Below are 26704 nucleotides of genomic sequence, written 5' to 3'. Positions count from 1 at the left end.
TGGGAGGGTTGCGGGTTCCTTCCAGGTCTTGCTTCCACCATGGCAAGGAGCTCATGTCCAGCCCTACCCAGAGATTAAACTGTCACTCTTCGGTAGACAGCCAGGGCAGAAATGGGATGCAAGCTTCCCCAGGGTGCTGTGGTTATGGTCTTCATTAGAAGAGGGTTTGGAGAACAGGGCTGGTGAGGAACAGCTGAGGGAACTGGGGTTGCTTAGCCTGAAGAGGAAGCTGAGGGGAGACCTCATTGCTTTCTACAGCTCCTTGAAAGGAGGCTGGAGCCAGGTGGTGGTTGATCTTTTCTCCCAAGGAAAAAGGGATAGGACAGGGGTAAATAGCCTCAAGCTGCACTAGAGGAGGTTTAGGTTGGGCATTAGGAACAATTTCTTCCCCAAGAGGGTTATCAAGCCCTGGAAGAGGCTGTCCAGGGCAGTGGTGGAATGTCCACCCCTGAAGAAGCTTCAAAGCAGTGTAGATGTGGTGCTGAGTGACATGGTTCAGTGGTGACCTGGCAGTGCTGGGTTAATGGTTGGGTTCAGTGATACTAAAGGCCTTTTCCAGCTCAAACAATTCCACGGGTCAATGATTCCAGGAGAAGACACCAGCCCACCTAGGAGGCCAAGATCCTTTCTGGTTTATTCTATTCTATTCTATTCTATTCTATTCTATTCTATTCTATTCTATTCTATTCTATTCTATTCTATTCTATTCTATTCTATTCTATTTTATCCTATTCTATTCTATCCTATCCTATCCCATCCTATCCTATCCTATCCTATCCTATCCTATCCTATCCTATCCTATCCTATCCTATCCTATTCTTATTCTACTCTACTTCTATTCTATTCTATTCTATTCTATTCTATTCTATTCTATTCTATTCTATTCTAAATTCAGGTTCAAGCCTCCTCTCAAAATGAAGCACAACCAAAAGCTCAATGTTCCCTCATGCACAATGCCAGCCAGCCCTAAAAGGTGGGAGCACAGATCACTGATCCCATCCTGATGCCACCCAAGGAGCTCATGAAGCCAGGGCAACATCTCCCCTTTGCTGCTTCCCTTCCCTTCCCCTCCCCTCTGCTTTGCTGTGTTTTCTAAAGAGCTCCTTTTGCACTGTCTCATTTCATTCCTCATCAGATGCTTTCACGGAGCATAATCCCAGCTTGTCAGGCAGCCCTTGCAGAAAGGAGCAAATCCTGTTTGATCCATTCCTCTGCACTTTGAAAATGCAGCAGAGCACCTGAGGCAGAACCACAACAGCTCGGTGTGTCAGGGGCTCGCTGGGCTCCTTAATTACCCAGGCACCGGAGTCCTTTAGCTCTAGGTAGAAGTGCTTTAGCAGGGCTGTTTCTCAGCCTGTTTCCAGCTTGGTTCTCCCTTCCCTTAACTCAAGTAGGGACCCAACTAGCTAACAATTGACAAAAAACCCCAATAACAACCGTTTCTAAAAGTGACTGCTTTCCTCACTCCCCTCTTGAGACAACAACCCTGATGATGGTGGTGATTACCGGGGGTGTAGATGTGATTGATGGTTCCTTATGGCTCCTAAACTCACACAGGACCACTCATTGATCTTTTCCCCTCCTTTCCTTTGGCCTCCTGGGGGCAAAGAAATGCCAGGGTAGGGCACAAACAGGGACAAAAGTTAGCACATGTGGATAGAATCTCCCCCAGTGACCCAAGGAGCAAATGTCCTACCCCACATGGGTGCCCAGCAGGTTCCAGCTCAACAGGAAGGCTCATATCAGAGCATTCCCATCCCTCCTGCCCCTCATCCCTTCCCTTCTATGTCCATATGAGTACAGGAAAGATCCCAAAGAAGCCTGATTTTCACAGCATGTAGGCAATTACCACCCACTGCCACCAGTGGAAGCCTGACACTGAAATACCTTGAAGAAAATGGATCCCAGGTTGGGATTCAGAAGACTGAAGGCCTTGGACATGGAGACAAGGCAGAGTTGCAATAACTGATGGCCCTTAACCTTTCCCAGTCCAGAGCTGAGTGTGTTTGCTTATGGCTTCAGGGAAAGACAGGTTTGCTTTTGGCTTTGCTGCAGGTGATGGCCTCAGGCATGGCCAGCTGACCAGGACCAGCTGGTTAACCTAAGAGGGCTTTCACCTCTCCTTCCATGAACTGTTTAACCCAAGAGGGCTTTCACCTCTCCTTCCATGATTTGTTTAACCCAAGAGGGCTTTCACCTCTCCTTCCATGATTTGTTTAACCCAAGAGGGCTTTCACCTCTCCTTTCACACCAGGTAATGCAGCCCTCAGGAGCTAAGCAAGCTCGACTTGCTGGAAGGTGTCCAGAGAAGGGCAAGGAGGCTGGGGAGGGGTCTGGAGCACAGCCCTGTGAGGAGAGGCTGAGGGAGCTGGGGTTGCTTAGCCTGGAGAAGAGGAGGCTCAGGGGAGACCTTCTTGCTCTCTCCAATTCCCTGAAGGGAGGTTGAATCCAGGTGGGGGTTGGTCTCTTCTCCCAGGCAACCAGCACCAGAACAAGAGGACACAGTCTCAAGCTGCACCAGGGGAGGTTTAGACTGGGTGTTAGGAAGAAAGTTCTTCCCAGAAAGAGAGATTGCCCATTGGAATGTGCTGCCCAGGGAGGTGGTGGAGTCCCCATCCCTGGAGGTGTTTAGGAAGAGACTTGATGGGGTGCTTGGTGCCATGGTTTAGTTGATTAGATGGTGTTGGGTGATAGGTTGGACTCGATGATCTTGAAGTTCTCTTCCAACCTGGTCTGGTCTATTCTATTCTATTCTATTCTATTCTATTCTATTCTATTCTATTCTATTCTATTCTATTCTATTCTATTCTATTCTATTCTATTCTATTCCATTCCATTCCATTCCATTCCATTCCATTCCATTCCATTCCATTCCATTCCATTCCATTCTATTCTATTCTATTCTTAGACCCAAAGGATGGGAACCAGCACAACGACCTCTGGAACTGGCCGTACCCTCTTGGCAGCAGAGCTACACGCAGGCTATTAGATTCATGTTGCATTAACGAGCCCCATCTCGGAGCAGCGCAGCCAGAGCAGCACGGATGCATTTGGAGACACTTTTAGAAGCAGCAGAAGATATTATTATGAAGTATTTGTGTTGCCACAATAGATGGCTGGCCCCATTATGGCACTTTCTGAGCACCTTGTAATTACCGCCGGCGGTATCCTCGCAACCCTCCGCAAAGGCAATGCACCGCTATTACTTCCCATTAACAGACAGCAATCTCTGATCCAGGGAGGAGAAGAGAAGGGTTTGCAACATAACACTTACATAATCCTGGGAATGCTCAGCAGGATTTGCACAAAGGCAGCTGTGCCAGGAGCTGAGTTGTTCTGCTAGTTGGATAAAACCTGCCCAAGGCGTCAAAAAAGCAAACGTCGTCGCGAGCGGCACAGGCTGGAGGTTCTCTGAGAGGAGCATCAGAGGCAAATGGGAGTTGCAGAAGAATGTACAATCATTAAGCTTGGGAAAGACCTTTAGGATATTTGAGACCAACAATAATCCAGCTACCAGGACCACCAAACCACATCCTGAAGCTCCATGTCTCTCTGCTTCTTGAACGCCGTCAGGGATGGAGACTCCACCACCTCCCTGGGCAGCCTCTTCCAATGCCTGACCTCTCTTGCAGGAAAGAAACTGTTCCTACTCTCCAGGATTTGCATCCCCTGGAACAATTCCAGGCTATTTCCACTCCTGCCACTTGCCACTAGAGAGAAGAGACCAACACTGGCCTCATTCCAACCTCCTTTCAGAGAGTTGCAGAGACAATGAGGTCTCCTTTCAGCCTCCTCTTCTGGACTAAACAACCCCAGTTCCCTCAGCTGCTCCTTGTATGATGCCCTCCATACCCCTCACCAGCCTTCTTACTCCTTTCTGGATATGCTCCAGGACCTCAATATCTTTCATATGCTGTGGAGCCCAGGGCAGAACACAGCACTCAAGCTGTGGACTCTGCTGGGCTGGAGCTCTGGAACAGGCTGCTCAGAGAGGCTTTGGAGTCTTCCTCTCTGGAGATTTTCAAAACCCACCTGCAGATTTTGATTCTGGCCAACCTGCTGTGAGTGACCCTGAATTAGCAGGGGTTTTGGACTAGGTGATCTCCAGAGATCCCTTCCAACCCTCACCACTCTATGATTCTGTGACTGCTTGGCCATAACGTTGCCCAACCCACCCTGGTACCTGCATTGGCAGGGAGGGGAATGACAAAGTCTCATTGCTAGAGCTGCTGAATCAAAATGTGATGCTGATGGCAGACACCTCCTTCTACAACTACCCCTTCTACAGCTACCTGAAGGGAGGGTGTAGCCAGGAGGAGGTTGGTCTCTTCTCCCAGGCACCCAGCAGCAGAACAAGAGGACACAGTCTCAAGCTGCACCAGGGGAAGTTTAGGCTGGAGGTGAGGAGAAAGTTCATCCCAGAGAGAGTTGTTAGCCATTGGAATGTGCTGCCCAGGGAGGTGGTGGAGTCACCGTCCCTGGAGGTGTTCAAGAGGGGATTGGATGTGGCACTTGGAGCCATGGTTTAGTCAGGAGGTGTTGGGTGACAGGTTGGACTTGATGATCTTTGAGGCCTCTTCCAACCTTATTGATTCTGTGATTCTATGATTCCATCCTTCCCCCTGGGTTCCCTCTTCCTTGCCTTCTCCCCATCCCCTCTAGACCCCGCTAAGTGTTCTCCCTGGCTGCTTGGGATGAAAGATACTGCGCAAAATAAAGTTGTGTTGCAAAGTAATTGCACCTGGAAGGCAGAGCTGCTGCTGCGACCCAGCGCCGGGTGCTGCCTCTTTGAAATTTGCAGGAAGAGCCAGGAATGAAGGGGGAAAAAAAAAACAACAAAGAAGAAAATTGGGACAAGCAGTGCTAATACAGTGGAGGTGGGAGCAGCCAGGAGCTGGGAAAGAGGGCGGGGGTGGAATGATTTTCTTTCTTCCCTCATGAGATATATAGAAATATATAGAAAGGGAGAACATACAGACGAGCAGAGAATTGGGTTGGTCGGAAGAGTTCTCTGAGTCCAACCATGGCCATTAAAACATGCTCCAAAAGGCTACACCCACACCTTTCTAGAACACCTCCAGGGATGGGGACTCCACCACCTCCCTGGGCAGCACATTCCAATGGCTAATCTCTCTTCCTGTGAACAATTTCTTCCTAACATCCAGCCTGAACTTCCCCTGGCACAGCTTGAGAGTATGTCCTCTTGTTCTGGTGCTGCTTGCCTGGGAGAAGAGACCAACCCCCACCTGGCTACAACCTCCCTTCAGGGAGTTGTAGAGAGCAATAAAGTCTCCCCTGAGCCTCTTCTTCTCCAGGCTAAGCAACCCCAGCTCCCTCAGCCTCACCTCACAGGGCTGTGCTCCAGACCCTTCTCCAGCTTTGTTGCCCTTCTCTGGACACCTTCAAGCTCACAGGTTTGCACAGTGCAGGGCTCTGGGCTGATGGGCACCCCCAGTAATCACTGCCAGATGGATAATGACACAAGAGAGAGGCACACCCCTGAAATCTGTGATGCTGCTTGGTTTATGCATCACCTCATGAAGGTGATCCTGCTTGGAGACCAACAGTTGCTAGAACATGTCCAGAGAAGGGCAACAAAGCTGGGGTGGGGTCTGGAGCACAGCCCTGTGAGGAGAGGCTGAGGGAGCTGGGGTTGCTTAGCCTGGAGAAGAGGAGGCTCAGGGGAGACCTTCTTGCTGTCTACAACTCCCTGAAGGGAGGTTGTAGCCAGGAGGGGGCTGGTCTCTTCTCCCAGGCAAGCAGCACCAGAACAAGAGGACACAGTCTCAAGCTGCACCAGGGGAGTTTTAGGCTGAAGGTGAGGAGAAAGTTCTTCACTGAGAGAGTTGATAGCTATTGGAATGTGCTGCACGGGGAGGTGGTGGAGTCCCCATGCCTGGAGGTGTTCAAGAGGGGATTGGATGTGGCACTTGGAGCCATGGTTTAGTTGTCAGGAGGTGTTGGGTGCCAGGTTGGACTTGATGATCTTTGAGGTCTTTTCCAACCTTATTGATTCTGTGATTCTATGATTCTATGATTCTTTGATTCTTTGATTCTATGATTCTATGACTCTTTGATTCTATGACTCTATGTTATCATCCCTTTTTACAATCTTTGGGGTTTCTTTTTTTTATAGTCTCTCCCCTCCCCCCCTTTCCTTCCAGCACCTCACTCCAGCAATAACTTGGAGGGATGTCTTGGGATGCCAAATAACAAAATGCATTTCCTCAGAAGCTTCATAATTAATGTTTGCATCGTTTATCTTTCATGGAAAGATTATTCTGACTAACGAGGTTCTGGGCCACTAATTCATTACAGTGCCTTGTCACTTCCTGCTCCTTCTTATTACCCAGAAATAGACTCATTAGTCAGAGTGCAATGACAGGGAGAAATTGTGTTCGTTAATTTAATTCCTCTTCTCTCCCTTTCAGGGTCGGTGTTTGTCCAAAAGCAGGGATTAAAAGGAGAGGGAGGAAACGCCACCTGTTGAGGTGCTTGGTGCTTCCTTTGTGCTTTCCAGCTTGCTCGCAGAGAGAAGGCAGCATGGAGCCCGTCACTGAGCTCATTGCTGCTCTGCAGTGACAGAGGTGGCTCCACAGAACCAACCAGAGAACTGCTGAGGTTGGAAGAGACCTTGGATATCGTGTCCAGCTGCTTGCCTAGAGCTCATAGTTCCACCACTGCCACTGAACCATGTCCCTCAGCACTACATCTTGTGCCTTTTAAACACCTCCAGGGATGTGACTCCACCACCTCCCTGGGCAGCCTGTTTCAGTGCTTGGCCACTCTTGCACTACAGGATTTTTTCCTAATATCCAGACTAAACCTCCCCTGGTGCAACTTGGAGGTCATTTCCTCTTGTTCTACCACCTGATACAAGGGGGGATGGAATGGAATGGAATGGAATGGAATGGAATGGAATGGAATGGAATGGAATGGAATGGAATGGAATGGAATGGAATGGAATGGAATGGAGTGGAATGGAATGGAATGGAATGAATAGAATAGAATAGAATGGAATAGGATAGGATAGGATAGGATAGGATAGGATAGGATAGAATAGAATTAACCTGGGTGGAAAAGGCCTTCAAGATCATCGAGTCCAACCTATCACCCAACACCATCTAATCAACTAAACTATGGCACCAAGTGCCTCATCCAGGCTCTTCCTAAACACCTCCAGGGATGGTGACTCCACCACCTCCCTGGGCAGCCCATTCCAATGGCCAATCCAGGCTAAGCAACCCCATCTCCCTCAGCCTCTCCTCATAGGGCTGTGCTCCAAACCTCTCCCCAGCTTTGTTGCCCTTCTCTGGACACCTTCCAGCAACTCAACATCCTTCCTAAACTGAGGGGCCCAGAACTGGACACAGGACTCAAGGTGTGGCCTAACCAGTGCTGAGTACAGGGCAGAATGATTTCCCTGCTCCTGCTGGCCAACCCCCACCTGCTTCCCGGGAGTTGTCTTGCTCCCAGCATGAACATCTCCAAAAAACCACAACAGGCTGTCCCCAAGCAGTGAAGAAATTAACAGACACCCAAGGAGAGGAGCAATCAATTCCAAATGGAAAAGGAAAAGACTTGCCAGCTGGGGCTGATGGGAACTGATGGGTTTGATCCTGCTCCCACCATGACTACACTGCAGCCATCAACTAGCAAAAAAACCCCCACTCTGCAGCCTCTCAGCAGCAGTGGTGCAGGGGATGGGCAGGTATTAAAAGCAGCAGGTCCATTTATTTCCTTCCTGGCTCTTGATCAAGGCCCTTTTCTCACCAGCTGCAGCCTCTGCAGCACGGCGCAGGTTTTTGTCTTATCAAGACAAGCAGGAATCACTCTCAGCCTTTGCTTTGGGGGTGCAAGGTGGAAGTAGAGGTGCAGGCAGGAGGGATTGGGGGAGAAGAGGGATCAAAAGCTATTTTCTTACCCCCTACAAGCATTAAAACCTGAGCAGTGACCTGAACACCTGCAGTATTTAATACATTCAGTACAGCGAAGCCAGGAGCAGCAGGACCACGCCGTGGGGAGCAGGCTCTGAGGCATCTGCTGCCAGGACTGCCCAGCGTGGAAAGGGTTAAAAGCCTTTGGAATTAGCCAGGTTTGGCAGCGTGTTCCTGGGTTTCCTACAGGTAATTACAATAATGGTGGGATGTAAACACGTTACAAGAGAGATCAAAAACCGGGGTGTGAACGGGAGAGGCAGGAGGACAAGCGAGATCAAAGGGAAACATTATTAAAACCTGTACAGTGCTGCTTCCTCGTTCCTGTGAAGTCTGATAGCGGGGCTGGAGAGGTGAGGGAATGGCCTTGTAGTCTCCCAGCCCACGGATTCCCAGCTCAACACTTCATTAAGCTCGCTTGTTAAACCGCACAAGAAAACCCCCATCCGGCACCACCCCGAAACCCAGCCCTCTCAGTCCACGCTGCGGGGCGTGTGGCACATTCCCGACACCAAACCACGGCAAGGGGATGCATGAGGTACTCTGGGGGGGGTTAAAAATTGCTCGATTTCTTGCTTTTCTAAGCAGGAGCTGAACAGAAACTCCAGCGCTTGGGACCGCTTCGACATTGTGGTCCTCCCCCCGCGTCGGTGATGCTCCCCGGCTCTAATCTGCGCACGGCAGGAGGATCCGCTTTTCCCTGCGGGATCGCCCATTAGCAGTTGATGTTTCATTTAAACAAAGCCTTGAGACTGTCCAAATATTTGCCTCAAACACACTTTGTGTGTTGCCTCTCAGCTTGGCTCCCCTCAGGGCTGTTTCACTTCAATTTCCCCATCCATCTCGGGTCCCCCAGGCCGGCACCGCCACCCGGGCACCGCGGCTGCCGGGATGCTCGGGACATGCCGGGAGCGCAGGGATGAGATCTCAAGCGTTGCCTTGATAAAGCAACCCTCAAGCCTACGCATCAGCTCCTTCCCCTCCCTGAAACAAAACATCAAAGGGAAGGGGAAATTATCTTCTTGGAGCAAAGTGGGTTTAAATTAGTTGGGTTTCTGTTTTTCCCTTTCATTCTGCAAATCCAGGAGGAGAGGGGAAAAGAAAAAAAACCCAGCCCCACCAAAGTTCAAAATGGAAATCAAAACACTGACTTGTTTCAAATCTTTCTTCTCCTCCCAGCCCCAAAAGACAAGGTTCAATTTGTGGTTTTAATATCAATTATCTGTTTGCAGGGAGGTGCTCCAGCCCCTACAAGCACACAGCTTCTCTCCTCCAAGGTCTCCCCACCCCTGCTCCTCCTAACACCCCCACAATGGAACAGCAAAACTTGCAGAAGGGTTTGACACTTCCTGGCAGTAAAGAAAATCAAGAGCTGAGGGATGGAATGGAATGGAATGGAATGGAATGGAATGGAATGGAATGGAATGGAATGGAATGGAATGGAATAGGGTAGGATAGGATAGGATAGGATAGGATAGGATAGGATAGGATAGGATAGGATAGGATAGGATAGGATAGGATAGGATAGGATAGGATAGATTAGGATAGGAATAGAATGGAATGGAATAGAATAGAATAGAATAGAATAGAATAGAATAGAATAGAATAGAATAGAATAGAATAGAATAGAATAGAATAGACCAGGTTGGAAGAGACCTCCAAGATCATCAAGTCCAACCTATCACCCAACACCATCTAATCAACTAAACCATGGCACCAAGCACCCCATCCAGTCTCCTCCTAAACACCTCCAGTGATGGGGACTCCACCACCTCCCTGGGCAGCACATTCCAATGGGCAATTTCTCTCTCTGTGTAGAATTTCTTCCTAACATCCAGCCTGAACCTCCCCTGGCACAGCTTGAGACTGTGTCCTCTTGTCCTGGTGCTGGGTGCCTGGGAGAAGAGATCAACCCCCACTTGGCTACAACCTCCCTTCAGGTAGCTGTAGAGAGCAAGAAGGTCTCCCCTGAGCCTCCTCTTCTCCAGGCTAAGCAACCCCAGCTCACTCAGCCTCTCTTCATAGGGCTTGTGTTTCAAGCCCCTCCCCAGCTTTGTTGCCCTTCTCTGGACACCTTCCAGCAAGTCAACATCTTTTGCAAACTGAGGAGCCCAGAACTGGACACAGGACTCAAGGTGTGGCCTAACCAGTGCAGTGTACAGGGGCAAAACGACCTCCCTGCTCCTGCTGGCCACACTGTTCTTAATGCAGGCCAGGATGCCATTGGCCTTCTTGGCTGCCTGGGCACACTGCAGGCTCATGTTCAGCCTACCAGTACCAGTACCCCCAGGTCCCTCTCTGCCTGGCTGCTCTCAGCCACTCTGACCCCAGCCTGTAGCACTGCCTGGGGTTGCTGTGGCCAATGTGCAGAACCTGGCACTTGGATGTGTTCAATCTCCTGCCCTTGGCCTCTGCCCATCTGTCCAGCCTGTCGAGGTCCCTCTGCAGAGCCTCTCTACCTCCATCAGGTCAACTCCTGCCCCCAGCTTGGTGTTGTCTGCAGATTTACTGATGATGGACTCAATGCCCTCCTCCAGATCATCAGTGAGGATATGGCTTTTAAAACTATTCCCTCCAGCCAGCTTCTAATGAAGAGCAGCAAGCTCCAAGGGTCTCAGGGAGCTGAGCAGCCATGCAGACCCAGGGTGGGATTACACAGACAACCAGACAACTTCATGTAGACCTGAGGCCTCCACAGACCATATTTGTTCTCCTGAAGCCTCTCTCCCCAAGTCCTATCTTCAATTTCAAGCCCAAAAAAACAAGACAAACCCCCAAATGTGGAGCTTTCCCCACCTTCCCCAGGCTCTGGAACAACCCAGCTCTGCAGCTGGCTGCTCAGAGCATCAGCATGAGCTCAAGCAGGGAGGGATCACTATGCCAGTGGTCAACTTGGTCAAAAAGAGATGAAAAATAAAGAAAGAGCTGACAACACGCTGCTCCACACTCATCTGGGCTCCACAGGGATGCCAGGAGAGAAAGAACAAACTGCTGTTAGCTTAGGTAGGTTGTGGTTTGGGGTTTTTTTTTGCTGCTGTTTACAGCTACCTTTTTTCCTTTCTTTTTTTTTTTCCCCCTCCTCCTTTTTTATTCCTCTTGCCAGACTTCCAGAGAAGCCCTGCAGCCTGCCTACCTGCTTGGCAGTGCCCTGTCCTGCTTGCCTGCCTTCACGTGGTTATCAAGCCATCTTTGCTGCAGAGCAAAGCAGGGCAGAAAACAATCATTCTTTCCTGTGCGTTCCTGGCTGGTGCCCAAGGCTTTTTGCTGCTGTGATTTAGGCTTTGCCTTGCCAGCCCAAACTTTGAGAGGACAGCACACACCTGCAGATCAGTCAGGGAAGGGCTCTGAGCAATGACCTCATTCCCACAGCAAAACATCAGGCAAACCAGGTCCTACTAAGGCATCCCAGGTATTAACAGGGATCCCACAATTGCAGATTGCATCTGGTTGGAAGGGACCCTCCAAGGGCATCTTGGCCTACCCCACTGCAGTCAGCAGGGACACCTCCAACTACAGCAGACTGCCCAGGGCCACACCAGGTTGAATCTCGAATGTCTCCAGGGACAGGGCCTCAACCACATCCCTGGGAAGCCTGTTCCAGGATTTCACCACTCCCACTGTGAAGAACTTCCTCCTCACGTCCAGCCCTGCTCCAGTTTCAAACCATCACCTCTTGTCCTACACCGCCACATTGTGCTCCAGGTTCTGCCCGTCACCCATGCCCATGGGGTGAGATAGATGAGTAGGAAGACTAATGCAGATGTCTAATGTCATGGCTCTATGTGCTCCTGGAGCTGAGCTGGTAGTTCCACGTCCTAAGTGGATGAATTCCCACACCTCCTCTTACGCCAGAGCACCTAAACCTATGCTTCCCCTACCCCAAAGCACCAAACCCAATCAAAGCTACACCAACATCCCTCATCAAATGGATGAACAAGGATCAGGTGGCACAAACACACTTGACCAGCATCTCACCCAGCCCCCCCAAATCCCCTGCCACCACCCAAACCCAGGGAGTTATCCCCATGCCCACACTCTTCCCCCCAGCCATGTACTTCTCCTCCTCCTCCTCGCTAGCATCTCCCTCTGCTCCCCCAAGTCTGCTGGGGAGGCTCCTGCTGAGGCTTTCCCCAGTAATTTTCTCCAAACTGGAGGGCTTGGGGGTGGCCATGGGGTGGCTGTGCTCCCCCCCTGAGAGCTGTATCCCATCCCTGGCTTGGCAGCAGCCCCCGCATCAAGCCACCTACCTCTGCAGCTTTCTGATCCCTCTCTCCTGATGCCACCGGCCCCTGTGCCTGTGTGGCTCTTTCCCTGCATGTCTTATCCCCCTTTCTTTGGGGAGGGGTGGGGAGGGGGGGGGTGTGTGGAAATAATAAAATAAAATAAAACTTACATAAAAATCCAACTTTGCCTCGAGGATGAGCAGAATAAAATATCACTTACCTATTAGGGGAGGAAAAAAAAAGAAGAAGAGAGAGAAGAAAGAGGGAAAGTATTACACAGGCATTCTTTGAAATCAGGTCAGCTTAAAGCTTTGAAATGACACACAAAATGAAAGATATTGTCCTCCCACGTCCCTTCCTCTTCTTTCCCCTACTCTTTGAAAGGACTCTCAGCTTTCAAAGTGCCTCTCTCAGTCCAGTTTCCCCCTCTCTTCTGGTCGAGTTTTTGACTCCCTGTCGAGCCTCCGCTCTCCCTGTGTGTGTGCCCATGGCTGCTTCTCCTCTAAAGGGGCAAAGGAAGGAGCTGGAGAGCAGCAAAATAACTAATAAAGGAGGGGGGAAAATAGAGGTGGAAAGGTGAGATCAGAGAATCAAAGCACCATAGAACTGCTGAGATTGGAAGAGACCTTTGAGATCAAGTCCAACCACTCGCCTGGAGCTCACTGTCTCACCACTGCTGCTCAGCCACTGCCACCAAGCCACGGCCCTCAGCACCACATCCATGTGGCTTTTAAACACCCCCAGGGAGCTCATCTCGATGCACCTAAGCTGAGTGCTTTGACAGCCTCATCTCTGCATGCCTCAGCACTTCCCAGTTAGTGTTCCCAGTCTGTCCCCGTTTCAGCCATGGGAAATGCAAGGAGAGCCTGAGAAACATTCCCACTGCTCCTCCTGCACTCAGGACTCACCCACGAAGGGTTTTCTCCTGCCAGTTCTTGAATGATTTAAGCAAAAGGCTCCTATCCCATAATTTACAACAGGTCCTAAAGCTGAGGAAGGCTCAGTGCCAGAAGGGGAGGTGCTCCAGCCCTCTGATCATCTTTGTGGCCTCCTCTGGACCCGCTCCAACAGTTCCATGCCCTTAGTGTGCTGGGGGCCCCAGAACTGGACACTGTGCTCCAGGTGGGGTTTCAGGAGAGCAGAGCAGAGGGGGAGAATCACCTCCCTCATCCTGCTGGATGATGCTTTGATGATGAGAACTTTGGTCTGATCCTTTTGCAAAGCATCTGCAAGCACATGAACAGGAAGACAAGACAATGGGGATATTGAAGAGCTGCTGAGGATGGGAGGGGGGCGTGCGGTGCTTGTTCCTTCAGGCTGAGCATCCTACTAACAGGTTCCCACAGAGCACTGGTGTGAGGAACAGCTGCAGGACTGCCTGCACCCATCCATATGGCTCTGCAAGCCCTTGCAGTTCAGCAGGCAGGGACACAGGCTGCTGGCAGTGACAGCAGTGACAGCACATGCTGAAGCAGCAGCACTTCACCTGGGGCATGCAGGATGCTGTGGCAGGAGGAGAGCACACCTGCTGTCTGCAGATCCACTCCCCCTCCAGTACCAGCCAGTTAATGCTGGTTACTGAGAGCAGCAGAGGTGCAAAAGAAATCCTTCTGTTTGAGATTGGCTCAAATTTATTGTGCCTATGATGGGGGGAGGGGTGGGGGGTGGCAAGTTCACTGCAAACCACCAGACTGAGACAGCTGGAGCATGGAGTGTTCCATCATCTCCATCCTTGCTGGTCCTCATGCCATGCTCAGCACCATCATTTCCCACCTCCTCCTCACCAGACCCTTCCCCCCACCCCCCCCAACCCTGCCTGCTTCTCTTCTACAGGTGCAGAAGACAAATGGAAAAGAGGGAATGGATGGAAGCTTGAGGAGGGCAGATTGAGACTGGAGATTAGAAAGAAATTCTTTCCAGTGAGGGGGGTGAGACACTGGAGCAGATTGCCCAAGCAGGTCGTGGCTACCTCCTCCCTGGAGGTGTTCAAGGCCAGCTTGGATGAGGCCTTCAGCAACCTGGGCTGGTGGGAGGTGTCCCTGCCCACGGCAGGGGGGTTGGAACTGGATGATCTTTAAGGTCTCTTCCAACCCCAAACCATTGTAAGAGTCTCTGAAACTCCTCTCTCTGTCTTGCATGCAAAGACCAGAGGTTGACGCCTTCTCAGAGGATGCTCTAATTACTCCCCAGCCCCATCCTGGAGCAGGGCAAGCAAAGCCTTCACTAATGAATTACTGGTTGCTCTTTCTCACACCATCATAAAAACAGGAGTGGTGACAGCCTGGCTGCTCCTCATCCCCTCCAACTCTTGAGGTTTCTCTGGGTTTTAGCTTTCACAGCAGAAGTGGTTGCAGTGGCTTTAACTCTTCTCAGCCTGGAGAGGCTTTGGTGTTGCCAGGCAAGGAGGTGAAGGCAGCTCTGAGCAGGCAGAGGTCAAGTTATCCTGGTCCCACCGTGTGGGAGCAGTGAAGGAAAAAGCCACCAAGCCCTCCTGCACTAGCTGAGGCTGCAGCAGTCCCAGCCACAGCTCAGCCATCGCTAGATGGGGACAGAGCCCAACCAAAGCTCAGGAAGGTGCCCAGCATCCCCCAGCCTGACCTGCAGGGACGCTCCAGGAGGGAGGAGGGGGATCACAGCCCCTTTTTCATTGCCTGGCTCCACTCAGGGCTGCAAAGCTGACGTGGGAACGGGAAAGAAAAACCCTTCTGGAATACCCAGGGTGAGAGTAGAAGCTTTTCACCAGCCTAATATCCTCCCACTAGGTGCCTGCAGCATCCCCAGTCTGAAGCTATTCTGCTTCCCCAGCAAAGTGCTTTGCTTTCTGGTCGGTTCCTCTCTCAAGCAACTATTTCTTTGAGAGGAGCTCTTGCTCTCCCTCCTCCCTGCTTTGCAGCAAGTTTTGCCTGTGTGTCGTGGGGGGGCTTTGTGGTGGGTTTGCCTTTCATTTTTTTCCCCTTGCAGCAAGCATATTTATTGATTTTTTTTATTCTCCTTTCTCCCCCCACTGGGCAAAGCAACATGTTCTGCACCTCTGGGGATCTTCATTTGCAGGGCCCACGGGGGCTCCCTTCCATCCCTCACCGAACAGGAGGGAGGATTAGGGGACGGACGGGGAGGGGGGGAGGAGGGGGGGAATGCACGACGGCTTTAAACTGTTGTTCCTGTCACCCAGCAGGACACAGGTCCATGAAAGCACACAAAACTCCTTCCCCTTATTCATTTCTTAGTGAAAAAAATACAGAAAGAGCTTGCTTTTATTTATTCCTCCTCTCCCCGCCCCCAAGCTGAAACAATCTCCTTGTGGGAAATCCTGCCCTACAGCTCGTCCATGAGAAAAGCCATTGCAAAATCCAGCCCCCCCACCCACCCAGGATGGATGCTGCTGACCACCCTCCCTAAGAACAACTCAGGATCACATTGGGGGTGTGCCTGTGTCTGTGTGTGTGTGCACATTTCACCCAGTTCTCTCCTTAAATGCTCTGATTCCAGCCACAGCCAAGCGAATGGATCCTCCCCGAGCAGCACCACGGGCAGGATGCTGCATCCCTTCAGGAGTATTGTTGTTATCCCACCGTTCCCAGCCCCTCTTGCTCTTCCACAGCACACTGCAGCAGACCTTGGCCCTCCTGAATTTATGTCCCCCCTAAGAGAAGAGAGGGGAAAACTCATTTGTTAAAAGTTTGTGGGAAAAGAAGGGGAAAGGAAGGAGGAGGAGGTCAGAGATGTGCAGAGTCGCTGCTGGTGTCAGTACCTGGGGATCATGGTTCCCTTTCTTGCAGTTTTATTGAGGCTGAGGGTGGTAAATAAAAGGATAACAAATCTAAGGGTCCTGGTATTGAGGGAGCAGGGCCCCTGTGTGCAGGGGACTCCAAAGGGGATGTAGGTGGGAGGCAGAACCATCCCCATCCCCAGGGAAGCTCAGAATTTCTTCCCCCTCACCAATACTTTTAATAACCAATTAATATTTAGTCAACAAGCAGCTCTGCAAAACCCAAGGAGATGGATTTCACAGGAGGGCTATTTCATGTTAAATGAGCACTGACTCATCAGCAGCATTTACCAAGGATTATGGATTAGCCACGTGCCCAGGATCCATCGCTACAAATCCAGTGGGGAGGAGGCTGCCGGCGGAGCTGGCAGGCAGCTGTCCTGTGATGTCCACCGTTATCTGCAGCCTCTTCCCCACCCCTCCAAGGGACATGAGCCATCCTCAGACAGACCCCTAACAAAGACTTTTCCCCACTGGAAGGAAGCTAAAGGGCTCCACTTCCCAAAGGACCAAAAGTGGGATCAACCAGGCTGCCCAGAGAGGTTGTGGAGTCTTCCCTGGACTTTATCAGCCTGAGTAACCTGCTGTGGGTGACCCTGCTTTAGCATCAGGGTTGGACTGGATGATCTCCAAATGCTCCTTCCAGCCCCACCCCATGCTGGGGTTCTGGCATTCTGTGAGTGTTCCCAAGCAATGATTCAAGACACTTGAAGTTTCTCCAAGATATAACAGCTGAGAGTAGGGATGGAGCAAAGCTGATACACACCAGGAGTGATGGAGGAGAGGAAAGCATCCTAACTATCAATCCCTGTCAAAACACAGCACAAGGAATCACACCCTGCAAAAACATTATACAGAGGAGTCCTTCCCTGTTTTCCTCATGCTCCAAGGCTCAGCTGGTTTTGCAGTGCAGCATACAACACAAGGAGCACTGGGCTGCAGCAGCCAGCAAGGGAAGCATCACTGCTGCTCCTCTGGATTGGGGAAAACTCAGCCTCCCCAAATCCTGCCTTTGGAAAGGCTGGGAAGTGCTCAGAGAAGGGCCATGAGAATGATTAGAGCAGTGCAAGCCCTAACATGTGAGGAAGGGCTGAGAGAGCTGGGTTTGCTCAGCCTTCAGAAGAGAGAGAGAAGAGACTTTATCACCAAGGGAGACAAAAAGAGAGAGAGGAGACTTTATCACCAAGGGAGAACTTATCACCATGGACCAGCCCAGAAAGGGGGGCTACCACAAAAATGGAGACTTCTTCTTTACAAAGACAAGGGGTGATGGAGACAAGTTACTGCTGAGGAGATTCCCTTTGGACTCCAGAAGACAACTTTTCCCCATGAGGACAGTCAGACATTGGAATCATCTCCCAAGGGAAGCAGTGGAGTCCCCTACATTGAACAGTTTCAAGACTCAGCTTGCCAGGGTGCTGGGCCAGCTCATTTCAACTCTATTGCTGCCCAGAAAGGTTGGACCAGGTGATCCCAGGCAACCAGCACCAGAACAAGAGGACACAGTCTCAAGATGCACCAGGGGAGGTTCAGGCTGGATGTTGGGAAGAAGATCTTCATAGAAAGAGAGATTGGCCATTGGAGTGTGCTGCCCAGGGAGGTGGTGGAGTCAGCATCACTGAAGGTGTTTAAGAAGAGACTGGATGGGGTGCTTGGTGCCATGATTTAGTCAATTAGGTGGTGTTGGGTGATAGGTTGGACTCAAAGATCTTTTCCAACCTGGTTAATTCTATTCCTATTCCTATTCCTATTCCTATTCCTATTCCTATTCCTATTCCTATTCCTATTCCTATTCTATTATATTCTATTTATCTTCCATTTCTATTCTATTCTATTCTATTCTATTCTATTCTATTCTATTCTATTCTATTCTATTCTATTCCATTCCATTCCATTCCATTCCATTCCATTCCATTCCATTCCATTCCATTCCATTTCTCTTCCATTTCTATTCTATTCTATTCTATTCTATTCTATTCTATTCTATTCTATTCTATTCTATTCTATTCTATTCTAGTCTATTCTATTCTATTCTATTCTGTTCCGTTCTGTCCTATCCTACCCTATCCTACCCTATCCTATCCTATCCTATCCTTGGGGTCCCTTCCAACCTGGCATTCTATGATCCTGTCTGACTTCTCCCCTGCTGAGCCAGCAGGCACACTGCTGCCAGCTTCCCCAACACACTTGCACCCCATGCCTTTCCCACCCCTCTCCAAAGAGGGGTAGGTTCCACAGGGCGAGCCCGGGGCAGAGGCTGCCTGTGGGTACGTGCCCTGTGCCACTGCTTATCGGCGCCGCTCCTGCTGGAGGAGGCGATTAACTCCCTGACCTGCCGAGCTTTAACGCGACCTCCGAGGATAGATAGAATCTTGTTATCTTGTAATGAGTTTTATGGCTTATTTCAGTACATTTTGGCCATGTTTCTCCAGTGATTAGGGCAATTATCAGCCTGTGCGTTTCAGGATTATGAATTATGGAGCCTCTGAAAGGCTACAGAAATTTAATACCTCCCAGCCTCCCTCTGCCTCGCTTCCAGCACTAAACCCTTCCTGTTTGGAGCAGGGGAATGACAGCAGAGCAAAGGAATTATGCATCAAAGCCCGAGAGAGTCATCCAGCTGTTGGAATTAATAACACACAGCATCCCACACTGCCTGCCCTGGGGATGCAGGGCACAGTCATGTCCCTGAGGTACCACCAGCAGGGATGACTGTGGCCAGTTCTGGAGCCTCTATTGCAGGAAGGATCTGGAGGTGCTGGAAGGTGTCCAGAGAAGGGCCATGAGGGTGAGCAGAGGGCTGGAGCTGCTCTGCTATGAGGTCAGTTTGGGTTGTTCAGTCTGGAGAAAAGAAGGCTCCAAGGAGACCTAATTGTGGCCTTCCAGTATCTTAAGGGGGATACAAGAAAGCTGGGGAGGGACTTTTGAGGGTGTCAGGGAGTGACAGGACTGGGGGGATAGAAGAAAAGTAGAAATGGGTTCATTGATAGTGGATGTCAGGAAGAAGTTGCTCCCCATGAGGGTGGTGAGAGCCTGGCACAGGTTGCTCAGGGAGGTGGTGGAAGCCTCCTGCCTGGAGGTTTTGAAGGCCAGGCTGGATGTGGTTCTGGACAACTTGGTCCAGTGTGAGGTGTCCCTGGCCATGACAGGGGGTTGGAACTGGCTGAGCCTTGAGGTCCCTTCCAACCCTAACAATTCTATGTAGCAGATGCCCATCAATGGATGGATGAGAGCTTGGGTGGCCTGACCCTGAGCCTCAGCTCCCAGGCATGGCTTTAATGGGAGCGATTTAGTCCCAAAGAGCTTGAAACAGAGACTGTGGACATCCAACCCCTCTGACCCAGCCTTGTGGCTATTTTGGGGCTCTGTGACTCAACTGGCTGGGGACACCCAGCTCTATTCATGGTCCTCTCCCTGGAGTGCCCTATCCCACACAAAGCTTATTTAGAAACCTAATGCCACTGAGAAGCTTAGGGTAGGACAGGGATTAGCAGGAGGGGAAGAGAGAGATTCCCATCAGATTCTACTTGACTTAGATCTGCTCCAAGCTGCTGTCTGAGCAAAAGGCAGGGACCAGCTGGAACCTTTCACACAGGCAACAGCAGAAGTACCTTGCTCTCCTAAGAACCCCCAGCATGTTTCAAAGCATCTCAAGCAAACACAGCAGGGTGACTTCATGGAAGGAGAAACTGAGGCATGGAAGGAGAAACAGGCATGGAAGGAGAAACTGAGGCATGGAAGGAGAAACTGAGGCATGGAAGGAGAAACTGAGGCAGAAAAAAGGATACTGAGGCACAAAAAAGCAGACTGAACCCCCAGCCTGGAGCTTTATGATGACATCCCCTCTGACCAAAACCAGCCTGATCTATGGGTGCTCCTTTACTGGGAGGGGAAAAGAGGGCTGACTGGGGGAATTGGCAGCAGTTTAATGTGGGGAGAGGAGCATCAGAAGCACATTTAGGTATTCACCAGCCCCAGCTTCCCTGTCTTGGATGAGTGTGAAACCAAAGGCAATCCCAGCCCCCAAGGCAATCCCAGCCCCCCAAACCAGCCCTGCACATGCACAGAGAGTATAGATGAACCAAATTTGGGCTCAGCATCTCCCCCCACTGCAGAGCCGTGCTTCCCAAATAGCCAAGTGGCACAAGGGACATTTGGAGGCTCTTGTGAGTCCCTAAATCTCGCCTAAACGTCCAAAGGGCTGCGATGGACACAGGAGAGGTCAGGCAGGTCCAAGCCGCGCTGTCATCACCTGTCCTTAGTGCAACCCAGGTGAAGCATCTTAATTCTCTTGATCCCAGGCTTGGGTTGGAATTTTGATTTCTTCCTCCCTGCAAACCATCACTAGAACTTGATGGCTCCCCGGGAGGGAAAAAAAACCAAACCACAGATGACAGCAGAAACGTTTCAGTGCAAGGAGCAACGCTGGCTCAGCTTCCTGCTCTCCCCAGCCCGCCCCCTTGCACGGATCTGGGTGTTGCTTCCGAGCAGGAAAACGTTAAAGATTCATTTTGTGTAGAAATAAAATTAAGTCCTTGGAAATGAGCTCCAAGAAATAAAGTCATCGCTTGAGTTAATTAAGAAGTGATTATATCAAAAGCTTGCAATAAAAGCTTCCCGGCGCAGGACACGGCGAGCTGCTCCCGCAGCCCGGGCTGGGGAAGGAGCCGGGCATCATCCCGGCGTGGAGAAGCACCGGGGCTGATCCCCAGCCCTTATCCCACCCCTTTTGCTCTGCTCCAACCCTCAACCTGCTGCCCAGCGCCTCCCCTGCGCCGCACTGAGCTACACCGAGTCACTTCACAAAGCATTAGATGCAAGGAATATGCAAAAGCAGGCTTCCCCCAAGGGGTGCGAGTGCCTCTGCCCTCCACGAGATGACAGATAAAATCCCCTGTTACTGGGGGAAGGTAATTTGACATAACAGCTGTTCTGACATTCTCTCCCTATGGATATTGCCAGCAATAAGAATGCAAATCAGCACTCTTTGCACTTCTCCTGGAGAGCAACTTTCACCTGAGGAGTCGAGAGCACTTCCAAAACTTGTACTCATTAAAGCCTCCCTCGCTCTCCCCCTCCCTCCCTCCCGCCCTCCTTCCCTTCTGGCGAGGCTGAGCCCTCAGTGCCTAGCTGACTCTGCCCTGCCTGCAGCCACCCCGGGAATAAAACCTGCACTCTGGTGACCAGAGCAGTGAGACATTAGGAACCTCGTTTTTATCTCAGCAGTAAAACCACCGTCAAGCTCCTTGCCTTAGTTTTCACACTGTGAGAACCAGGCTCAAGATGCCTGCTGTGATAAAAGACCTGGAGCTGTGGCCAAGATGAGGGCTATGGGCAGCCTGGGGAGGCTCTGGTCAGGGAGGTGAGATGTTTTCACTTGCTGAGCAATGTTTCTTCAAACCGAAATGAAGCCATCCATGCCCAGGTGGCCAAGAGGGCCAATGGCATCCTGGCCTGCATCAGGAATAGTGTGGCCAGCAGGAGCAGGGAGGTCATTGTGCCCTGTGCTCAGCACTGGTTAGGCCACACCTTGAGCCCTGTGTCCAGTTCTGGGCTCCTCAATGTAAGAAGGACATTGAGAGGCTTGAAGGTGTCCAGAGAAGGGCAAAGAGGCTGGGGAGGGGTCTGGAGCACAGCCCTGTGAGGAGAGGCTGAGGGAGCTGGGGTTGCTTAGCCTGGAGAAGAGGAGGCTCAGGGGAGACCTTCTTGCTCTCTCCAGCTCCCTGAAGGGAGGTTGTAGCCAGGTGGGGGTTGGGCTCTTCTCCCAGGCAAGCAGCACCAGAACAAGAGGACACAGTCTCAAGCTGTGTCAGGGGAAGTTCAGGCTGGAGGTGAGGAGAAAGTTCCTCCCAGAGAGAGTTGTTGGCCATTGGAATGTGCTGCCCAGGGAGGTGGTGGAGTCCCCAACCCTGGGTGTGTTTAGAGGTGGTTTGGATGTGGGGCTTGGGGATATGTTTTAGAGGAAAACCTTAGAGAGCAGGGTTAATGGTTGGACTTGGTGATCCTGAGGGTCTCTTCCAACCTGACTGCTTGTGTGATTTCTGTGGAAGCTGTGTCCACATCTCCCACGCAGCAGCATTTTGCCAGCCACCCTCTCATACAGCATGCAGGGTGCTCACTCCCTGCCTGTTGATGATATTTTACTTTGTATAATTAAACCTTAATGAGAATAGGGAGCAGAGCATCCCCAGTGAGCATCCTAACCTCTGAACGAGGAAGCCACAAGGATTCCTAATTAATAAATAACTGTTGGTATACAAAGCAGAGAGCTCCATGCAGGAGGGCAGCCCAGCACCTCCCACCCACCAACGTCCTTCAGCGCTTCCTGGCGAGCTGCAGGTTCACATTCCCCAGGCAAGAAGAGGAGGATTGATTCCCAGGAGGCTGCTCTAAAGCACTCAGCTACTGGATTAAAACACAGTTATCACCACTCCATTTCTTCCATCAATCTGGCCCCTATTTAGTTATTTATTTATTTCCCCTCTCCTCCTCCTGTGATTAATTCAAATCACATCACTCCCAGGCAAGCAACACGCTGAATTTGCTGCCCGCTGAAAAACACTTGCTCAGGTGGATGGAGGCTCCTCTGCTCCCAAAGAGCTACGTTTGAGCCCCTCTGGTGAAAGGAAAACCACTTTAGAGAAGCCAGCCAAGGCTGATGCTTCCCCAGCAGCAGCTTCCTTCCATCTCCTGGAACAAGCCCTGAAAGACAAATGTCAGAACAAAAGCCATGCCTGAGCGTGGAGCACCCCTGGAGGAATCATAGAATCAATAAGGCTGGAAAAGGCCTCAAAGATCATCAAGTCCAACCTGTCACCCAACACCTCATGACTAACTAATCCATGGCTTCAAGTGCCACATCCAATCCCTTTTGAACTCCTCCAGGGACAGGGACTCCACCACCTCCCTGGGCAGCACATTCCAACAGCTAACAACTCTCTCAGTGAAGAACTTTCTCCTCACCTCGAGCCTAAATTTCCCCTGATGCAGTTTGAGACTGTGTCCTCTTGTTCTGGTGCTGGTGCCTGGGAGAAGAGACTGGTGGATGCAAGAGGGATGCTGGTAGTGAGGAAGGTTGGGGGTTACAGTTTGTGGCAGAAAAATGTCTCTTTTGCCATCCTGCAAACCAAAAGTACAGCCCTGGCTAAGCCTGAGCTACTAACAGCTTGGAGATTGGTCTCTTCTCCATACTAGTAAGGCATAGAAGGGGAGGCCTCGAGCACAAGCCCTATGAGGAGAGGATGAGGGAGCTGGGATTGTTTAGCCTGGAGAAGAGGAGGCTCAGGGGAGACCTTCTTGCTCTCTATGACTCCCTCAATGGAGGTTGTAGCCAGGTGGGGGTTGGTCTCTTCTCCCAGGCAACCAGCATCAGAACAAGAGGACACAGTCTCAAGCTGCACCAGGGGAAGTTTAGACTGGAAGTGAGGAGAAAGTTATTCACAGAGAGAGTTGTTAGCCATTGGAATGTGCTGCCCAGGGAGGTGGTGGAGTCCCCATCCCTGGAGGTGTTCAAGAGGGGGTTGGATGTGGCACTTGGTGCCATGGTTTAGTCATGAGGTCTGCGGTGACAGGTTGGACTTGATGATCTTTGAGGTCTCTTCCAACCTTGGTGATTCTGTGAAATGGCCTGAATTTGCTCAGGGGGTGGTTTAGGTTGGAGATTAGGAACAATTTCTCTACTGAAGGAGGGGTCAGGCATTGGGAGAGGCTGCCCAGGGAGTGGTGGAGTCACCATCTCTGGAGGTGTTCAAGAAATGTGTGGCCATGGCACCTGGGGACATGGCTTAGTGGCCATGGGGGTATTGATGGTTGTTCTTGATGACCTCAGAGGTCTTTTCCACCTGAAACACTTCCACAATACTATGATTCTACTCTAGTGAAGAAGAGTCAGTAAAGGAGGAGCTATTTTTTTCCCTAGGCCAGACAAACCCTAACTTGTCCACCACTCACCTCTGAGGCAACAACGCTCCTGCAAACCAGGATAATTCTCTAATCTCCCATCACATGTAGGAAGCTGAGGTCTAGAAAGGGGAACTTACCAACATCTGTGGCAGAGCAAGAAAGAAAATCCTGAGCTCTCCCATGAGCTCCTGATGGCTGGAGCCATCTCCACTCCCCAGACCAATGAGATCCTCCCAAATGGACACACTTAAGCAGGCTTTAACCCTACCATTAAATCAGCTCAGTCTCACTCAGTAATTTCCTGTTGCAAGCAAAATCAATTTAAGCAAAGGTTAAAGCAGTTCTGCCTTGTATTAGGGGTTTGCACCATTTTAAATAAATTGATTTCAATTCAATTTACTTCATCTGGTGCAACTTTTCTCATGCAACCTGAATAAATAAATAAACAAACACAGTGTAGCTCAGGTGGGGTCTTGGTCTGCTGCTGCCTTTATTTCTTTGTTGGCTCTTCCCCAAAAAGATGTCAGGTTTGGGGTGATAACTGTGAAGGGAATGGAATGGAATGGAATGGAATGGAATGGAATGGAATGGAATGGATAGGATAGGATAGGATAGGATAGGATAGGATAGGATAGGATAGGATAGGATGGGATGGGATGGGATGGGATGGGATGGAATGGAATGGAAAGGATAGGATAGGATAGGATAGGATAGGATAGGATAGGATAGGATAGGATAGGGTGGAATGGAATGGAATGGAATGGAATGGAATGGAATGGAATGGAATGGAATGGAATGGAACAGAATGGAATGGAATTAACCAGGTTGGAAAAGACCTTTGAGATCATCAAGTCCAACCTATCACCCAACACCATCTAATCAACTAAACCATGGCACCAAGTGCCTCATCCAGGCTCTTCTTAAACACCTCCAGGGATGCTGACTCCACCACCTCCCTGGGCAGCACATTCCAATGGCCAATCTCTCTTTCCATGAAGAACTTCTTCCTAACTTCTTCCTTCCCTTTTTGAACACCTCCAGGGACAGGGACTCCACCACCTCCATGTGCAGCACATTCCAATGACAAATTCCTCTTTCAGTGAAGAACTTTCTCCTCACCTCCAGCCTAAACTTCCCCTGGAACAGCTTGAGACTGTGTCCTCTTGTTCTGGTGCTGGTTGCCTGGGAGAAGAGACCAACCCCCACCTGGCTTCAACCTCCCTTCAGGGAGTTGTAGAGAGCAAAAAGGTCTCCCCTGAGCCTCCTCTTCTCCAGGCTAAGCAACCCCAGCTCCCTCAGCCTCTCCTCCCAGGGCTTGTGCTATAAGGAAGGACTCCAAAGTTAACCTAGCTCGAAGCAGATATTGTCCTCTGCAAAAGTCCTGGTGCTCCTCCAAAGGAGGCAAGCTCAGCCCAAGTTCTCTGGGCAGCACAGAAAAGGCTCCAACCTGCTTTTTTTTTGTGTGCAAGCAACCAAAAGGTGATCAACACACAAAGAGAGCTCTTGGCTTTTTGTTCCCCACCCCTGGGTTCTGCCCTGCCCTCTTGTCTTTGGTGGCCCAGGCTAAGATCATGACCAGGTCCAGATGGGGCTTTCAAAGCGTCTTTAGCACTGATGAGGACTTAACAATAACCCATCCCTTCACATTCTGCAAAGCCCTCTCTGAAAGGAGGCCATGGAAACCCTCTGTTGGCTGCCTCATCCCATCATGAGGGTGGAGAAAAGAGTTAAAAATAGCTCAAACACACAAAAAAATATAGAAAGTCCCTTCTCTTTGTCAAGCAAAAGTGACCTCTTGTCCCATGAAGAATAACCCCCCAGCAGACTGCTGCAAGCTGGCAGAAAGCAGGGTACCATTTGATTGTCACCTCTCTGGCCTGCATCAAATGGTGAGGCAGGACCTTCTGTGTGCCTCATCAACTCCAACCCAAAAATTGCCCAAGCAGAAGGAACCAATCCTGAGTGGGGACTGGGGTGGTGAGGAGCTGCAAGCCAAGGGGTTGTTGCAGGGGCAGATGGGAGAAGGGTGGAGGAGTCACCTAGAATTGGGGGTGGTAGAATCATAGAGTCACAGATTTGTTTCAGGTGGAAAAGGCCACCATGACCATGAAGCCCAACCCACCAACCCAACACCAGCATGGCCATAAAACCAAGTCCCAAAGTGCCATGGCCACAGGTTTCTTGAACACCTCCAGGGATGGGGACTCCACCACCTCCCTGGGCAGCCTAGAGAGGTCTAGTCAATGTAGAAGGACACCCCAAAAGCCCAAACAGTGCACTCAGACCTGAATGTCCCATTGCAATCTCCTGAGTGCTGCTAAGAGCTCTCACTGGTGTGGTACCATGCCAGGTGACGTTACACTTCATCAGCCAGTTCTTCCTGAGGTCTGCTAAACTCTCAGCCTCCATCATCACTTGGGGCAGGAGGTCTCATGGGGTGCTTGCATCCCTACTCAAATTTTATGATGGATATAAAATTCCCCCTGTGCCAGGCTTAATTTTGTTAATTTTTTGCTTCCAGGAGCCATCCTTTGGATCTTGAATTATGAGAGAGCAAACAGGAGCTGCAGCCGACCTCCTCTCCCTCATGAACCCTCCCATGAACACTGCAAAATGCTCCAGAGAATTGAAATATTCAGCAAACAAGACCCTGATCTCTCCATCACCTCCATGGGGAAAGAGAAGAGAAAGTAATTTGCAGCCAGAGCAGATGTGTCTGTGATGGCTCAGCAGCTCTAAGCTTGGGTGCAGACCAAAGGAAATAAGCTTAGGCTACCACTGGCCATGCCCCCAGCTCCTGCACATTTGCAGCTGCCCACACAAGAAGGTCTGAAGAATCACAGAGGTTGGACAAAAGCCTCCAAGATCGTCAA

General features: G+C 50.6%; 1 protein-coding gene across 2 annotated transcripts in view; it reads right to left on the bottom strand.

Annotated features, from left to right (window-relative positions):
- The window catches only part of LOC137452007 (protein CEPU-1), a 582860-nt gene that overhangs the window by 384250 nt on the left and 171906 nt on the right, over positions 1-26704 (bottom strand). Inside the window, exon 1 of one of the 2 annotated variants that reach the window (XM_068160052.1) lies at positions 12185-12216. The exons of the other annotated variant lie outside the window; for it this stretch is intronic. The gene's annotated coding sequence lies outside the window, so the exon portion shown is untranslated. Of the gene's footprint in view, positions 1-12184; positions 12217-26704 lie in introns of those variants that run through there. 2 annotated transcript variants of the gene reach the window in all.

The sequence above is a fragment of the Melanerpes formicivorus genome, unplaced genomic scaffold, assembly GCF_026170545.1.
Source record: "Melanerpes formicivorus ecotype bairdi unplaced genomic scaffold, bMelFor1.0.p_v2 SCAF_47, whole genome shotgun sequence".
NCBI classification, from domain to species: Eukaryota; Metazoa; Chordata; class Aves; order Piciformes; family Picidae; genus Melanerpes; species Melanerpes formicivorus.
Note: the sequence above shows the minus strand (reverse complement) of the source record. Positions and strands in the feature narration are given on the sequence as shown.